Here is a 16,097-nt window from a genome sequence, read left to right on the forward strand (position 1 = left end):
AATATAAACTTGTCCCTGGGGCTATCCTCCTTCCTGATATGCCCTGTCAACTTTTGGTTTAGATCGACTTGGGATATGGATCTCCTGTTGTCTTATCTATACCCATCAGATAATTAATTAACCTTCGTGGTAAGCTTTGTATTCCTCTCACCCTTTGATGGATCTTATAGTTTATTAGAATTGCAATTCATTAATAATGTACGCCCTTTGGTTCAAACAGTATCCTCAGGGGTTCCAGGTTTTCTTGCCATATATAAGGCAAAGAAATAGTGATCTCATTTTTCAAATCAGCCACTGGTGAATCAATGCTCCCTTCCTTTCTTTCATGCTTACTTCCTAATTTCCTTTTCTCTTTACTGCTGCTATTGATGCCTATAATTTTGTTATGTTATCCTATCTTTCCCCCTGTGGTTTTGTTTAGTTTGATTCTTTTGTGGAAGGTGTTCTCAAAGCATTGGTTGTTTTTATAATGGTGTTAACTTCTCATACAGAGTTTATGTCCTTCGCCTGTGAGCTGAAAATCGAAATTGATGATCGGCTACGATCTTTTTTTGAGGGGAGGGAGGAAGATGGGCATTTATTGCAGACTGCCCTTTAGGCGCACTGGATATAATTAAGTGATATCGTAACTGTATTTGGCTCACCATGTTTAGTGGCCTTCAAACTAAGGACTCCACTTTTGTGGCAGCATGGTTTAATGTCAGCATGGGTTGGGGCCCAGTCCTGCAGACCTTATGGAGTTCTCCATCAGCCAAAACTCCCATTCAGTCAAGCCTGAGTTCAAGACTAGGCATAATATTTCATGAATTATTCCAGGAAGAGTCATGATAGGGTTGTAAATGAAGGATAGATAATTCAGTTTTGAAAAAATAAGAAGCAGCCCATTGTCCCACATTCAAACCAAATCTGAACTTTTTATTTAGGTCTGAAAAAGCTGGCTCATCTTTACTTTCCCCATTCTCTGTTGTTTTGGTTTACCTTTGCAATTCCTACTTTCAGCTTGGAGCAGAAGTGCTGTCATACCATGAAAGATGCTGTTTTCCTGGTATTTTTTAGCCCCGTCAGAAACAAAAAAATATTGTGAAGCGCTAAGGGTGAAATCCTGGCCCCACTGAAGTCAGGGTGAGTTTTGCTGTTGACTTTAACAGGGCTAAAATGTCATCCTAGATTTAGCCAGATGGCCTATTTTCATGAAAGAGGTCCTCATATTACTAGGGCAGTTCTACAGACGCAGTAAGCTCAGATAAACATCCAAACTTATGAGTGTTAGTTCAGATCAAACCTCTGACTCTTTTGAGGTTCACTTTTCACTAGTGGTAAACTGTGCTTACAATGAATGCAAGTGATAAGCACTGTGGGTGATGGTACATTAATGAGTCAGAGACCTGCTAAAAGTTAAGATGTCTCTCTCTCCTATCTACTCAATGTGTGTGTGTTAGCAGATGTCAAACCCTTGATTCCCATTGTTTCATTTAACAGCTGGGTTAACAACAGTTTCCAAATCTCCCACTGGTAGGTAGTGATATCAGTAGATGGACTGGGTATTTCAATAACTGTGAATCTTTGCTGTTGAAGCTCACTTGATGTTCCCTATAAATCTTATTCTGAATGCAATAACCTCAGTTAAGTTTAGCATTTATAAATACTATGTAATGTGGTGGGTCATTCATGGACAGTATTCTTTAGAAGTAACAAAATCTGAATTTTGCACCTTCAAATATGATATGACTCCCAATTGCACACTGACTAGACTCTTGGCACTTAGCAACACACATTTTCCCATTGGTTCAGCTGACAGGCAGAACTCATTTGAGACAAAACGAAACAATTTCCAACTGGTGGGCTTGATTAGTGCAGGTGACATTAAATAATTAACAAGTTCTCTTTCAGCACCATGCTTCGTGCTTTAATTAATATCGTTCCTTAAAATAAGGAGTTGTTTACCATTACTGCTTCTGCAAGCTGATTGCTGCTCACAAAAACATCTGAGACAAGACTATGCCCAGGGGATTGCTTTCACTTCATTGTTTATAATAACTACAAACAAAGAGCTGCAAAAGCTCATCTCGCCATGAGGCATCCTGACAATCTGCCAGTTTAGTCCCCAATAATAATGAGACTGGCACAAGCAATAAACTCAGTGCTAATCTAATGAGGGCCTGTTTCAATCGCCCATTGATATTACAGCAGCTGCTAAGCACCCAATGTTGAGGACATACAAATAAGAGGTATGTCTCCAACCAGTTGAAGAATAATTACCCCCTCAATATGGCCTTGCTAGTATACAGAGACTGTGTCATCTTTTTTTTTTTCCTTTTCCCTCTCAGAGAGTTCATTCAGACAGGCCCTCTTAGTCAATGGTGTAAATTGGATGGGGTCATCTGTCTTTGCTGAGCTGGAGAAAAGGTTCAGTTAGTGTTTCAGCAAGCATCCATGCAGATAGGAACATACATGTGATTTACAGTCTCGTGTATACAAGGAGTGTATGATGTCACTTCCTTCACTTAGTTCCTGTGGTGAATGCAATTATGAACAGATGGGAAAATGACATGATTCCACTGCTAATGAACTTCCCTACTGGGGAAGAGGACAGTGCATTACCCTTTTGTACTTCAGACTTTTAATTATCACTTTTTTTTCCCAGCATGATTATTACACACGCTCACATCTGAATTTAAGTCATTCTGGATATAGTTAACTAATTCCATTCTGGCCAGGAAAGAACAAAGTGCTGTGGAAACAATGGAACAAGGCATTTACCAAATGGCAACACTATGATTAAAATGTACATTTTGAGAATAAAATATCCATGGTAGTGTGAATCCTTAAACCCTCTTTTCTCCATTTTTCACCCACTCCTCTTTCCCTCCTATTACCCTTCCCAACAATGACAATGAATTGCACAGCAACAAGCTTATGTGGCTGAAGATCTCATGATACAGTCTTGTTCTTACATAAGAGAGACAAGGACTAACTGCTGTTGGGGAGAGAGACATTACATTGTTTTAGCTGTGCTAGGAAGAAGGAATAGAAAGTTACTGGTTTATAAAGGATTTTTAAAACAGGAATTCCTATTTTTGCCCAGCCATAAGCAAAATATAAATCTGGAAAGATTCAAGTTCAGGTTCTAAATTTAGACCAGAGAATCTTTATGTAGGTTCTAAATTGTTCAAAATGCATTTTCCCACCTCTGAAATATGTATCTTAATACAGATGTCTTGTGAAAGGGGAGATCCCAAGCGTCTAATTATTGTCTGTCTTTTCCCCATCTCCTGAAATAAACTGTTGAGGGAGAGGAGAGGACACCTGTGAATTCATCACATTAAGATGATAGAAACTATTACCCTGAGGGCTTTTCTACACTGTGAAGTAATGCACTGTACAAGGCTGTGAATTCTAAAGCTCATATTTAACATGGTTCTCATTAGTTGGTCCATATAGACCCTGCTGGTGTGCTTTAATATAAAGCTGTTTGGAACAGTACTACATTAAAGCATACTAGGGAACCTTCCGTGTGTACCAGAAAGGTCTCTATAGACCAAATAATGTACAACATGTTAGTGAACTTTAGAAATGACATCCCCTAGAGTGTATTACCTCACTGTGTAGACAAGTCCTGAGCCTACAGTTCATTCTCATGTTTATATCATGGTCACCTTTCAGACCAGTCATTGACACACAATATTACCACTAGAAGGTGCTTACAGTCTAGTGTGTGCCAACTCCCTAACCCAGAGCTGGAAAAGAAGGTGGACTTCATTGGGTTCAGGCAGTGACTGGTAGTGTAGCCTCCATAAGACAGCTCTCGGTGGTTTTGACAGCGTACAGTACATAGATTTGACTCACCAAATATATCAGGGGAAATTAATAACACTCTAATGTGTTAATCATCTGCATTCCAGGTCAGCTTTTAATCTCAGACTGTGATCCTGTGATCATTCTTATTCATCACCTTTTTTATAGTACTGCCTCAGACCCAACCAAGAAAGGGGCCCCATTGCACTGGGCAGTGTACAAACACAAAGTAGTAGACAGTCCCGGCCCTGAATCTAAATAGACAAGACAGATGTGGATGGGGGAGACGGGACATAACACACAAGCCAAGTGAACAATGTGATGGCAGCAGTTTTTTCCCAATGCCAAAAGGGCGTAATGGGAGACCAAAGTCTGTCACGCTGTAACTGAGACTGTGATCGACTCCATGGTATGAAGAGACAACTGAGTGAGCTGAAGTGCTAATATATTAGACAACTGCACTGAATTGTCCAATGTTTAAAAAATGAACATTTGTAGCCGTGTCATGATATACTTGAGTCTTTGGAGCTACTATCTTCCTGGAGCAGAGAGGGACCTGAGTATTCAAAGTAGCGCAAACTGCTAGTAGCTTCCACGGTAACACATGGCAAAATCAAGGCTTGCTTTGCAATGAATGAGGACTGCAGCTCATCCTTAGGGCTGTAGATTCTCTTCAGTGCTATCTTTTGTAACCCCTCTATTATGGGCTGACAATTTATATTATCACTTCAATTTCTAACGACAACTGCAGCAACAAAAAAGCTGTTGAGCATGGCTAGCTCATTCTTTGCTGACTCCCAGCTACCTGCCTATCTAGTAATCCTGCAAATTTGGTGATGCCTTTCCCCTCAGACCCTGACATTTACAGCAGGACTTGATCTCCTATGCAGACCTTCAGCTGCTCACAGTAAAATTGAAGATATTTTTAAAAGTCAAAGCTATTGACGCTATTTTTTGGAACAGGCTCTAGGACTGCATAGGTTTAACACAATAGAGCTTGAGGTTTACCAGGCAAAGGGAGTATTTTCTGCCAACTTAATTTTTTATTTGGTCACCCCTGATGACAGAAATCATGCCTGCCTCTTTTACTTTAAGCTAGTGATTGCAGGTCATAACTGGACTTCTGCATTTTTTACTGAGCATTAGCTACTGTGATATACTGGCTGCCCTTCCATTCCATACACCTTTCCATGTGTCCATCAGATGTCATAAAACCTTGCACTTGTGGCAGATAACGCTGAATCATTCCTGAAAGACTGCATGAAACTGGCACAGCCCCTTAATCCCTTGAATGGCCACATGTGATGCCAGATGAAAAATGTGCACTTCCTTTCATGCTGTACTTAGGTTTTTGACTGTACCAAAAGCAGCACAGTCAGGTGCCAGGCCCACCAAACTTCAGCAGCAATTGTTAGGTTTTTTTAAAGGGTGAGGGAAAACCCAGGATGAGGAGAAGCAGGTGTGATGGATTGCCCCCCTTTAAGGTGCCACCTGATGTACTGGCATACCACTGAGTCCACCTGTTCTGCCAGCCTGGGGCCCCTTTACCCTGTCTTGCTGAGCCAGGCTCTTCAGCCTCCTCTAGCACATACACAGGCAGGGCCACACCCAGCTGCAGAAAGACACAGACACTGAGTTCAGCTCTGGGAAGACACAGTTGAAGAGACTCGCCCCGGCACTCAGGTGCCCACCTGCCTTGGAGAGCAGACCCAAAGGTATATTCTCTTGTGCTGTATAGAAAGATCTGCACAGCGCAAGTTCATAAAAACCTCACCCTCTCCCTCAATGTGACGAGAGATATACACAACTTCTTGCCTTCCCCCCCCCCAGTTAGAAATTGCACAAACTGGGTTTAATAATAAACAAATCAAATGTATTAACTATAAAAAGGCAGATTATAAGTGAATATAAGGGATAGCAAACAGAACAAAGCAGATTACTGAGCAAATAAAACATACATACTAAGATTAAGATTTTAGAGAGACTGGTTTCAAGAAGTAATTTCTCACCCTAAATGTTATTTTAAGCAAGCTGCAGAGTTTCTGTAGCTTACAGTTCCAGTTATTTCTTCTTACAGACTGGATCCCCATCTCAATCTGGACTCACCCCTGCCTTTACCCTCAGATCAGTTCCTTTGTCCCTTCAGGTACTTTCAGCAGTCTTTCTTCTTGGGTAGGCAATGGAGGGGGGTCCTCTTTGCCTTCCGCCCCCGCCTTAAATATGATTTACATAAGATGGGAATCTTTTGTTTCCCAAACTTGATCTCCCCCTCCTCTTAGTGGAAAATTACTAGAAGTCCAAGATAGTGTTTAGTACCAGATTACAGGACTGCCTGACGTAGTCGTGTCACAGCTACATCCCAGGACAACTGTCAGGAAGGAGTGAGATTAGTATCTTCACCGTCTTGTTTTTCTTCCTAACAGCCCATCAAGGCTGATGGCCTGCTGTCTGGTAGGTGTCTCCCAAATACATGAGAGTTGTAATTGTTGCATATTCCTAACTTTAGATGCAGAAATGATACATGCATACAAATTGGATAACCAGATTCAGTAACTTATAACCTTTCCAATGATACCTTACATGAACCATCTTGCATAAAGTATATCTTAGTTATGCCATACTCATATCATAGCCATATTTCTATGAAGAATACAGGAAGTAATGTCACAGCAGGTAGACAGTTTCTGGAGTTGCTCTAGCACAACCTTCATTATCAAATTAAACAAACTAATGATCACACAGAACAAAGGAAAAAATTACCTGAATAGCTAGAGAATTGCCAGAGCTTGAATAAAGCAAATCTAGTTGAGCAGAGAAGGAGAACTGTGGCAGATTCTTTGTCTGGCCTAGTCAGCGTTACCCCGGGTGAGCTGGGCCAGTCGTCTTACTTCACCCTTTTCCCCAGGGGGAACTAGAAAAATAGTAGGGAAGGAATCACTGACAAGTTCTAAGGAGCCACATTGCAAAATCAAGGATTCCTGTAAAGCCTTGTTCATTTGAAATTAGGGCTGGAGACTATTAATTTCTGGTTTCAGATCCTTAAGAAAGTGAGCAATTAAAGGGGTCCAGTGACTAGAGGGCTTTAAATGGCTGTGGCTTAGATGGCAATGTACTGGGGTTAGTAGAACATCTTCTTATCGGATGTGGAGCTTGCCAAGCCAATTTATGGCACCCTCATCAGTGCAGAGCAGGGCTCTCAGGCCACCATCTCCAGACACTTCCTACTTGCTGCCCTGCATCTTGGGTTTTCCTTCACCCTTTCCCTCCTGATTTCCTCCTCAGATCACCATCAAATTTGGTCAGAGGGAAGGCGTCAGTGATGTGTAACATTGTCTGTCTTTGGCCATAGCCGCATGTGTGAAGGCTGGCTACACATTGACCCTGGCACATTGAAAATTGGTTCAGAAAGGCCCATTAGCAGCGTGGCAAATCAAAGATGAGTGTACGCATGGCTGGGTCAGTTATAAAAAGTGGAACTAGGAATACCAAACTTAAATTTGATGTGATGTCTAAATCACAGCCTCTTTTTATTGCTCAGATTTCTGTGAAATCTAGTTTAGTATAATAGAAGAGTACTCAGACTCCCCCACCCCTCCTGCTTCTGGTACTAGTGGGTAGACTGTCAGATATTTTTTCCTATTAATCTGATATGCAAATGAATCCTTTGTTTGCCAGGTATTGTTTTAATAAAAGAGTTCATTTATAACAGTGCTGCAAAATGATTTTACCATCTATGAGTCATAATAGGCAGCAATCAGTCTGTACGTTTGTAAACAATGGACATTTTAATAACAGGAAAGCAGTTTTTAAAGGATTTTATTAGTAGCAAAGGAAAAAAGCAAAGATTTAATTTACAGTGGTGGAATATCAAATTATTTAAACTTTAAAGTGAAAAAACTTTGCAAAATATTCTACCAGAGATAGTTTATAATTGTGCTCATGCAAGTTGTGATACACTGAAACTACTTAAACTACTTTATATTTTACATTCATGAGTAGAAAAGTTATAGAATTAGGATCTCTAGCGTTGAGAATTTTTGATCTTCAGGGTTTGAAAATGCTCATCTGGGCCTTGAAAATACTGTAATTTGTTTGCTTTTTATTCCTGCTATTTAAAATAGCATTGGCCAAAATAAACTAAAGAAGAACACTTTAGAGACATATGGCCCATTAAGGTCTTCCATTATGGTGATAGGAAATACTAATCAACCTTTGTCTCAGTATCCTGACTTCAGAAATCTAAATGTCTGTTCATCTAACTTGAGCACATAGGATTGGGATTTAAGTGAAACAAATGTAGCATTGGCAAAGATAAATCAAAATGGACAGATTAAATTTAGTTAGCTAACACAAAATGTTAATAAAAATGTTATATGGCTTATGGAGATAAGTTTGGGGAGATGCACATAAAAATCTCTTCATTATTTGCTTTCCCAATGGGGGGGGGGGTGTTAAAGGACCTTCTGTTTAGTCTGGATACTATTTTTTCACTGATATTGTGTATAGGAACCATATACTTGTATATAATATATTTAAAAGCATATACATATTAATTCTAGTTTTGTCTTAGCTTAAATCAACAAAATAGATGAAGAGCAGATATTGGAAAGGGGCAAAAGGGAAATGAAGATACTGTAGGATAGGAGAAAGAAGGTCCCCTATGAAACTCACATAATGGCTCTTCACCTCAGTTTACCTATCTGTACAATGGGTGCTCTAATGCTTACTTGTGAGGCTTGATTTATTAACATTTGTAAATGTTCTTGAGATCCTCTGATGAAAACTGCTATATAGTGGCCAGCCAGCTACTGACATTCACGAGGCTCATAAGAACATAAGAATGGCCATATTGGGTCAGAACAAAGGTCCATCCGGCCCAGTATCCTGTCTACCAACAGTGGCTAATGCCAGGTGCCCCAGCGGCAGTGAACCTAACAGGTAATGATCAAGTGATCTCTCTCCTGCCATCCGTCTCCACACTCTGGCAAACAGAGACAAGGGACACCGTTCCTTACCCATCCTGGCTAATAGCCATTAATGGACTTAACCTCCATGAATTTATCCGGTTCTCTTTTAAACCCAGTTATAGTCCTAACCTTCATAACCTCCTCAGGCAAGGAGTTCCACAGGTTGACTGTGCGCTATGTGAAGAAGAACTTCCTTTTATTTGTTTTAAACCTGCTACCCATTAATTTCATTTGGTGCCCCCTAGTTCTTATATTATGCCCCCTAGTTCTTATATTATAATAACTTTTCCTTATTCACTTTCTCCACACCACTCATGATTTTATATACCTCTATCACATTCCCCCTTAGTTTCCTCTTTTCCAAGCTGAAAAGTCCTAGCCTCTTTAATCTCTCCTCATATGGGACCCGTTCCAAACCCTTAATCATTTTAGTTGCCCTTTTCTGAACCTTTTCTAATGCCAGTATATCTTTTTTGAGATGAAGAGACCACATCTGTGCACAGTATTCAAGATGTGAGGGTACCATGGATTTATATAAGGGCAATAAGATATTCTCCAGCTTATTCTCTATCCCTTTTTTAATGATTCCTAACATCCTGTTTGCTTTTTTGACTGCCGCTTTGCACTGCGTGGAAGTCTTCAGAGAACTATCCACGATGACTCCAATATCTTTCTCCTGATTAGTTGTAGCTAAATTAGCCCCCATCATATTGTATGTATAGTTTGGGTTATTTTTCCCAATGTGCATTACTTTACATTTATCCACATTAAATTTCATTTGCCATTTTGTTGCCCAGTCACTTAGTTTTGTGAGATCTTTTGGAAGTTCTTCACCGTTTGGTCTTAACTATCTTGAGCAGTTTAGTATCATCTGCAAACTTTGTCATCTCACTGTTTATCCCTTTCTCCAGATCATTTATGAATAAGTTGAATAGGATTGGTCCTAGGACTGACCCTTGGTTACACCACTAGTTACCCATCTCCATTCTGAAAATTTACCATTTATTCCTACCCTTTGTTCCCTGTCTTTTAACCAGTTCTCAATCCATGAAAGGATCTTCCCTCCTAGCACATGACAACTTAATTTACATCAGAGCCTTTGGTGAGGGACCTTGTCAAAGGCTTTCTGGAAATCTAAGTACACTATGTCCACTGGATCCCCTTTGTCCACATGTTTGTTGACCCCTTCAAAGAACACTAATAGATTAGTAAGACATGATCTCCCTTTACAGAAACCATGTTGACTTTTTCCCAACAATTTATGTTCTTCTATGTGTCTGACAATTTTATTCTTTAGTATTGTTTCAACTAATTTGCCCGGTAGTGATGTTAGACTTATGGGTCTGTAATTGCCAAGATCACCTCTAGAACTCTTTTTAAATATTGGCATTACATTAGCTATCTTCCAGTCATTGGGTACAGAAGCTGATTTAAAAGACAGGTTACAAACCATAGTTAATAGTTTCACATTTGAGTTCTTTCAGAACTCTTGGGTGAATGCCATCTGGTCCCGGTGACTTGTTATTAAGTTAAGTTTCTCCATTAATTCCAAAACCTCCTCCAGTGACCCTTCAATCTGTGACAATTCCTCAGATTTGTCACCTACAAAAGATGGCTCAGGTTTGGGAATCTCCCTAACATCCTTAGTCATGAAGACTGAAGCAAAGAATTCATTTAGTTTCTCTGCAATGACTTTATCGTCTTTAAGTGCTCCTTTTGTATCTTGATCGTCCAGGGGCCCCACTGTTTGTTTAGCAAGCTTCCTGCTTCTTATGTACTTGAAAAACATTTTGTTATTACCTTTTGAGTTTTTGTCTAGCTGTTCTTCAAACTCCTTTTTGGCTTTTCTTATTACATTTTTACACTTAATTTGGCAGTGTTTATGCTCCTTTCTATTTACCTCACTAGGATTTGACTTCCACTTTTTAAAAGATGCCTTTTTATCTCTCACTGCTTCTTTTACATGGTTAAGTCACGGCAGCTCTTTTTTAGTCCTTTTACTGTGTTTTTTACTTTGGGGTATACATTTAAGTTGAGCCTCTTTGATGGTGTCTTTGAAAAGCATCCATGCAGCTTGCAGGGATTTCACTCTTGTCACTGTACCTTTTAATTTCTGCTTAACTAACCTCCTCATTTTTGCATAGTTCCCCTTTCTGAAATTAAATGCCACAGTGTTGGGCTGTTGAGGTGTTCTTCTCACCACAGGAATGTTAAATGTTATTATATTATGGTCACTATTTCCAAGCAGTCCTGTTATAGTTACCTCTTGGACCAGATCCTGTGCTCCACTCAGGACTAAATCGAGAGATGTCTCTCCCCTTGTGGGTTCCTGTACCAGCCGCTCCGAGAAGTGGTCATTTAAAGCATCGAGAAATTTTGTTGCTGCATTTTGTCCTGAGGTGACATGTATCCAGTCAACATGGGGATAATTGAAATCCCCCACTATTATTGAGTTCTTTATTTTGATAGCCTCTCTAATCAACCTTAGCATTTCATCGTCACTATCACTGTCCTGGTCAGGTGGTCGATAATAGATCCCTACTGATATATTCTTATTAGAGCATGGAATTACTATCCATAGAGATTCTATGGAACACATGGATTCATTTAAGATTTTTACTTCATTTGATTCTACATTTTCTTTCACATATAGTGCCCCCCTCCTCCCCCGACATGACCTGTTCTGTCCTTCCGATATATTTTGTATCCCGGAATGATTGTGTCCCATTGATTGTCCTCACTCCACCAGGCTTCTGTGATGCCTGTTATATCAATATCCTCCTTTAACATGAGGCTCTCTAGTTCACCCATCTTATTCTTTAGACTTCTAGCATTTGTGTACAAGCACTTTAAAAACTTGTCACTGTTTATTTGTCTGCCCTTTTCTGATGTGTCAGATTCTTTTATGTGAATGTTTCTCGTCTGATCTGGCCCATACTTTATCCTCTTCCAACCTCTCCTGAGGCTCAATCCTTTAGTCCACATTCAGGCAAAAATATCTTTGACTTGCTAGTTCCAGGCAACCCTCCTGCTGAGTAAGGATTATGGGAGCAGGAGCCTCAGTTCTGAGAATAGGAAATATATCCTCTTACCTGTATAATTGGAGTCTTTCCTGTATCTTTCAGTTAATTTTAATGCTTACCTTCATTATCTTTGCCAATGTATCTCTAGCTGATTTCACAGAACTATTAATCTGCACATTTGAAGACTCTAAATACAAGTATAAATGAATTATGCCTGTGCTTCCAAAGATGAGGTGCTCCAGACTAGTCCAGAGGGGGAGAGTGTAGGGGGGATGAGAATAGTGGGGCTGGAGAAATGTACATGACCCCAGATTTGCTCCCACACCAGTGCAAATGTGTTCCTTTGTCTATGGGCAAAAGAGCTGGTGGTTGCTTTAAAGCCATCTGCTTTCCATTCCATTCAATAGGTGGTATCAGCTAGATATATAATACACCACCTACTCACAGCCGCTAGTGTAGGGGAATTCCAGGAGTGGGGTAAGGCATCCTTAAAATCCCGGGTGATCCTTCATTGCTGTCATAGATCCTTTGGCTGCTAGAAGTCAGGTTCAATTTAGAGAAAACTTACAACTCAAAAATATTTTGAAACATTATATTTTCCTTTTCAAAACAATAGATTCCATAGACCAAAAAGTGCCCTTAGAGTGAGGAACCCCATTCTGGAGTTGCTTGGGTGTGGGAGAGGGCCTGGATGCACAAAAACAGTTGGATGCGCAAGTCCCAGTTTTGGGACCACTATCCTGCACAAAGCTCCTGTCTACACTCACTTGGCACCTATGTTTTTGCAGCTTTCCCTAGCTGCCTATGTTTCTGCCTTTGGGCCTGCGCACTGCTGCCTCAGCCTAGGTGTCTGGACACTTATCTCCACCTAAGTCCCAGGGCAATTCATAAACCAGCAAAAGACAGGCATTCGGCTGCCTAAATTATATGCAGGGCCCAAGCCAGCAGGTGTATGGTTAGAACACAACTATCAGAGTGGGCCTCTCAGGCAAAATCATGCAGAACAGCTAGGCTGATGATGACTTCTCTCATAGCTTTTAGTCCAGTGCTTAGTGTACTCACCTGGTATGGAGGATACTGCTGGTTCAAGTCCTCTCTTCACCCACAAGGGGGGAGCGGGGTGGGGGGGTTGAGAGGGATTTGAACAGGGCTCTGACACCTCCTAGGTGTAAAAAGAAAAGGAGTACTTGTGGCACCTTAGAGACTAACAAATTTATTAGAGCATAAGCTTTCGTGCGCTAATAAATTTGTTAGTCGCTAAGGTGCCACAAGTACTCCTTTTCTTTTTAGGGATACCAACTAACACAGCTGCTACTCTGATTCCTAGGTGTAGGCTCTAATCACTGGCCTATGGAATATCCTGATGTATGGCCAGAGACAAAGAGAGGGCACAAGCATAAGGAGGACTCTGTAGCCTTGTGATTAGAGCACTTAGCCAGAATGTAGGAAACTCCAGATACAGTGCTCCCTGCTTTCATTATTTATCTCAAGTGCAACAACTTCAACAGGAGTGATTGAAAGAACCTCTACTTCAGAATATGTCCTTCCCCAGTGACAAGAGCATGGACTTGAGAGGGCCCTATCACTGCCTTCTCCTCCTCAAGTGGTGGTGCGGGAGGAGTTGAATAGGGGTCTCCCACATCCCAGGTGATTACCCTAACCACTGGACTAAAATTTATAAAGGGAGTGCCTCCTGCTCCCCAGCTTATTGCTAAAATGGCATAGCTGCCAAACTCCAGGGGAGGGTTCACAGCTGAGAATTGCTAGCACAGCTAGCCACCTCCCTGCAGCCTGGGTTTAAGTGCTTAGCATATACCCCTCTAGCCAGCATCTCCCCTTGGCTAGCTTAGATGGCTCCTTGCCTAGAATACTGGCTTTTGTGGATAGGAAGAGCCTATTTTTCCCCATTTGTTGCATAGGGAACCTAGGCATCAAACTCAGGCTTTGTGAGATGCAATGATTTTCTAAGTACCTAAAAAAGTTAGGCACTGTGAACTCCTTTTGTGTATCCAGGCCCAAGTAATTATGTAAACTAGATTTGTCCTGGGGAACTTAAACTGTGTGGGCCAGTCTATTCTGTTCATTGCCAATGGCTAGTGGGTATGCTTTGAGTACTGTAATGACACTCTGTTTGGTGTTAAAGGAATCTTTCTGAATCAGTTGTTCTCGTCTTTGGTTAGCTGGTAAGACACAATCAGCTAGATATTTTTCCATATGGAAAATATATTCATTAAACACAGCATGTGAAATCACTGATGTAACCGGAGCAGTCAGTCAAATATGAAATGGAGCTGTACAATAATGGAAGAATTAATTCAGACACTAATGGACAGGAGGAAAAAGGCTTGCATCCTGAAGTAGGGAGATTACTGGCCATAGCAACATAAACACAAACACTATTTGATGCATTTATTTTCTAGTTACATTAGATTATTAACAAAACAGTGGAGCAGATTAAGATACAGATGACGTTGTGTTTGGCTTATTTTCAGAACCACTTTTTCCCCCCCACTACAAATGACACTCAAAGAAATCCACGTCAATCCAGTCACACACACACATGCACAATCAGTGCAAACTGCTCACTACTGGAATCCCATTTTATCAATATTATAGTGGATTTGAAACAAAATGGCATAGGAAAGGGAACCCAGTAAACACAGCCACTCTGAAAAGTACTAAAAAGGAACTTCTCTGTTAAGTCTACATTCCTTCCTTTTCAATAATATTCATCCCCTGCAGGAACTCTGTTCTTAGATTTCAAGCAGAGATGGGAAAATGCAGCAGAAGTTGGGCTTTTGTGAGCCTGTCAAACTTGCTGACATGTTTTGCAAATTGAACATTAATTTTGTGAAACCTTTTCTCCACATCAATTGAATCTACATTGTTTAAGAAACAATTAAAAGGACCTTTATTTTTTTTTCCAAGGGGAACCTGTGCAGTAACTTTGTACATTCTGGCCCAGCTGTGGAGGATCATAAATAACCCCAGACCAAAGAACACTTTAACGAGGTGGTACCTGTTAGAGTGAACTGGAAATTAATGTGCTACTTAGAATGTCTTAGAAAATGCACTCAATTACAGTAAACACTAAAGTCATGATGAAACTCCCCACGATAAAATAAATAAATGGTTCTATTTAAAAAACCCCAAATAAACTGGCAACAGGAAAATTATTTTGCTGCCAACCACGGCCCTGGGGTTTTAATTAGGGCCATGATTCTGCACCTCTGCCACCAACAGGAATTTCGCTTTTGGCATCAGTGAGAGCAGGATCTTAACTGCTCTTAATGCAGTTTTAGGTCTCAGATTTTCTATAGGAGTCTAGATCTAAAATACCCAGGGTATTACTATAAAGCCCTAACTGGTTCTGCTGTATTTTGTATTTGTACTTGTTCATAATGTTAGAGAAACTTTCTATTTTGAGACTGATTGTGCTAAGCCTTTGTTATGGTCTCAGTCCAGCAAAGCACTTAAGCACACACAACTTTTAGCTTGTGAATAGGGCTTTTAGCAGTGCTTTGTTGGATCAGAGCCTTTATTATTCAGTGCCACACAAACCGCCTATAGTGATGGCTTCAGCCACATGAGACATTATCTCATTGGTTATGCTACCATCTGATGCCTAGAGCCTTCATAACCCTCATGGTTTTTGGTCTTTCATCTTCCCTAGCCAAATCTCTGGATTTTAGCTTTTATTTCTCCACAGGGGCAAAAATGGGACTGGTTATAAATGTTTAAGGTCAGAAGGGACCTGTGATGGGGCTCCACTCATAGGTGCTGGAACAATTTGTATAGTGGGGGTGCTGCAAGCCATTAAACAATACAATAAAACCTGTAAATGATGGAAACCATTTTAAATCAGGGGGTGCTGCTGCTCCCCCAGAACCCCCAGTTCCAGCACCTACAGCACCACTCACCATACTAGCACCTTCTGCTGGTCATCTTGGTGATCAGCTCCACAGATCAACATGCCCGCTCCCAGTGGTGTCTCACCCACTGTCACTTCTGCTCCTGGGCCCATGCCACTACAAGGATTGTAGCATCCTCTTCATGGCACAGCCCTCCAGCCAGTCCACACTCTGCACTCCTCCCTCCTGGGGGCCAGTACAGCAGTCTAACTGTCCAGCCACCTCCTCAGTGGCAAGTGAGGGTTGGGGAGACCCAGGCCCACCCACTACTCTGGGTCCTAGCCCAGGCAGCCATGTGCTGCATCCTCTCAAACCTCTCAGTACATTTCCCTGGGCAAGCGCCTTCTTCACCCTTACCTCAGGGTCTTGGCATGCCAGTCTTAGCAGCCAGCCAGCCAGGA

This window comes from Lepidochelys olivacea (assembly GCF_965140295.1).
Source record: "Lepidochelys olivacea isolate rLepOli2 genome assembly, chromosome: 3".
Classification (NCBI taxonomy): Eukaryota; Metazoa; Chordata; order Testudines; family Cheloniidae; genus Lepidochelys; species Lepidochelys olivacea.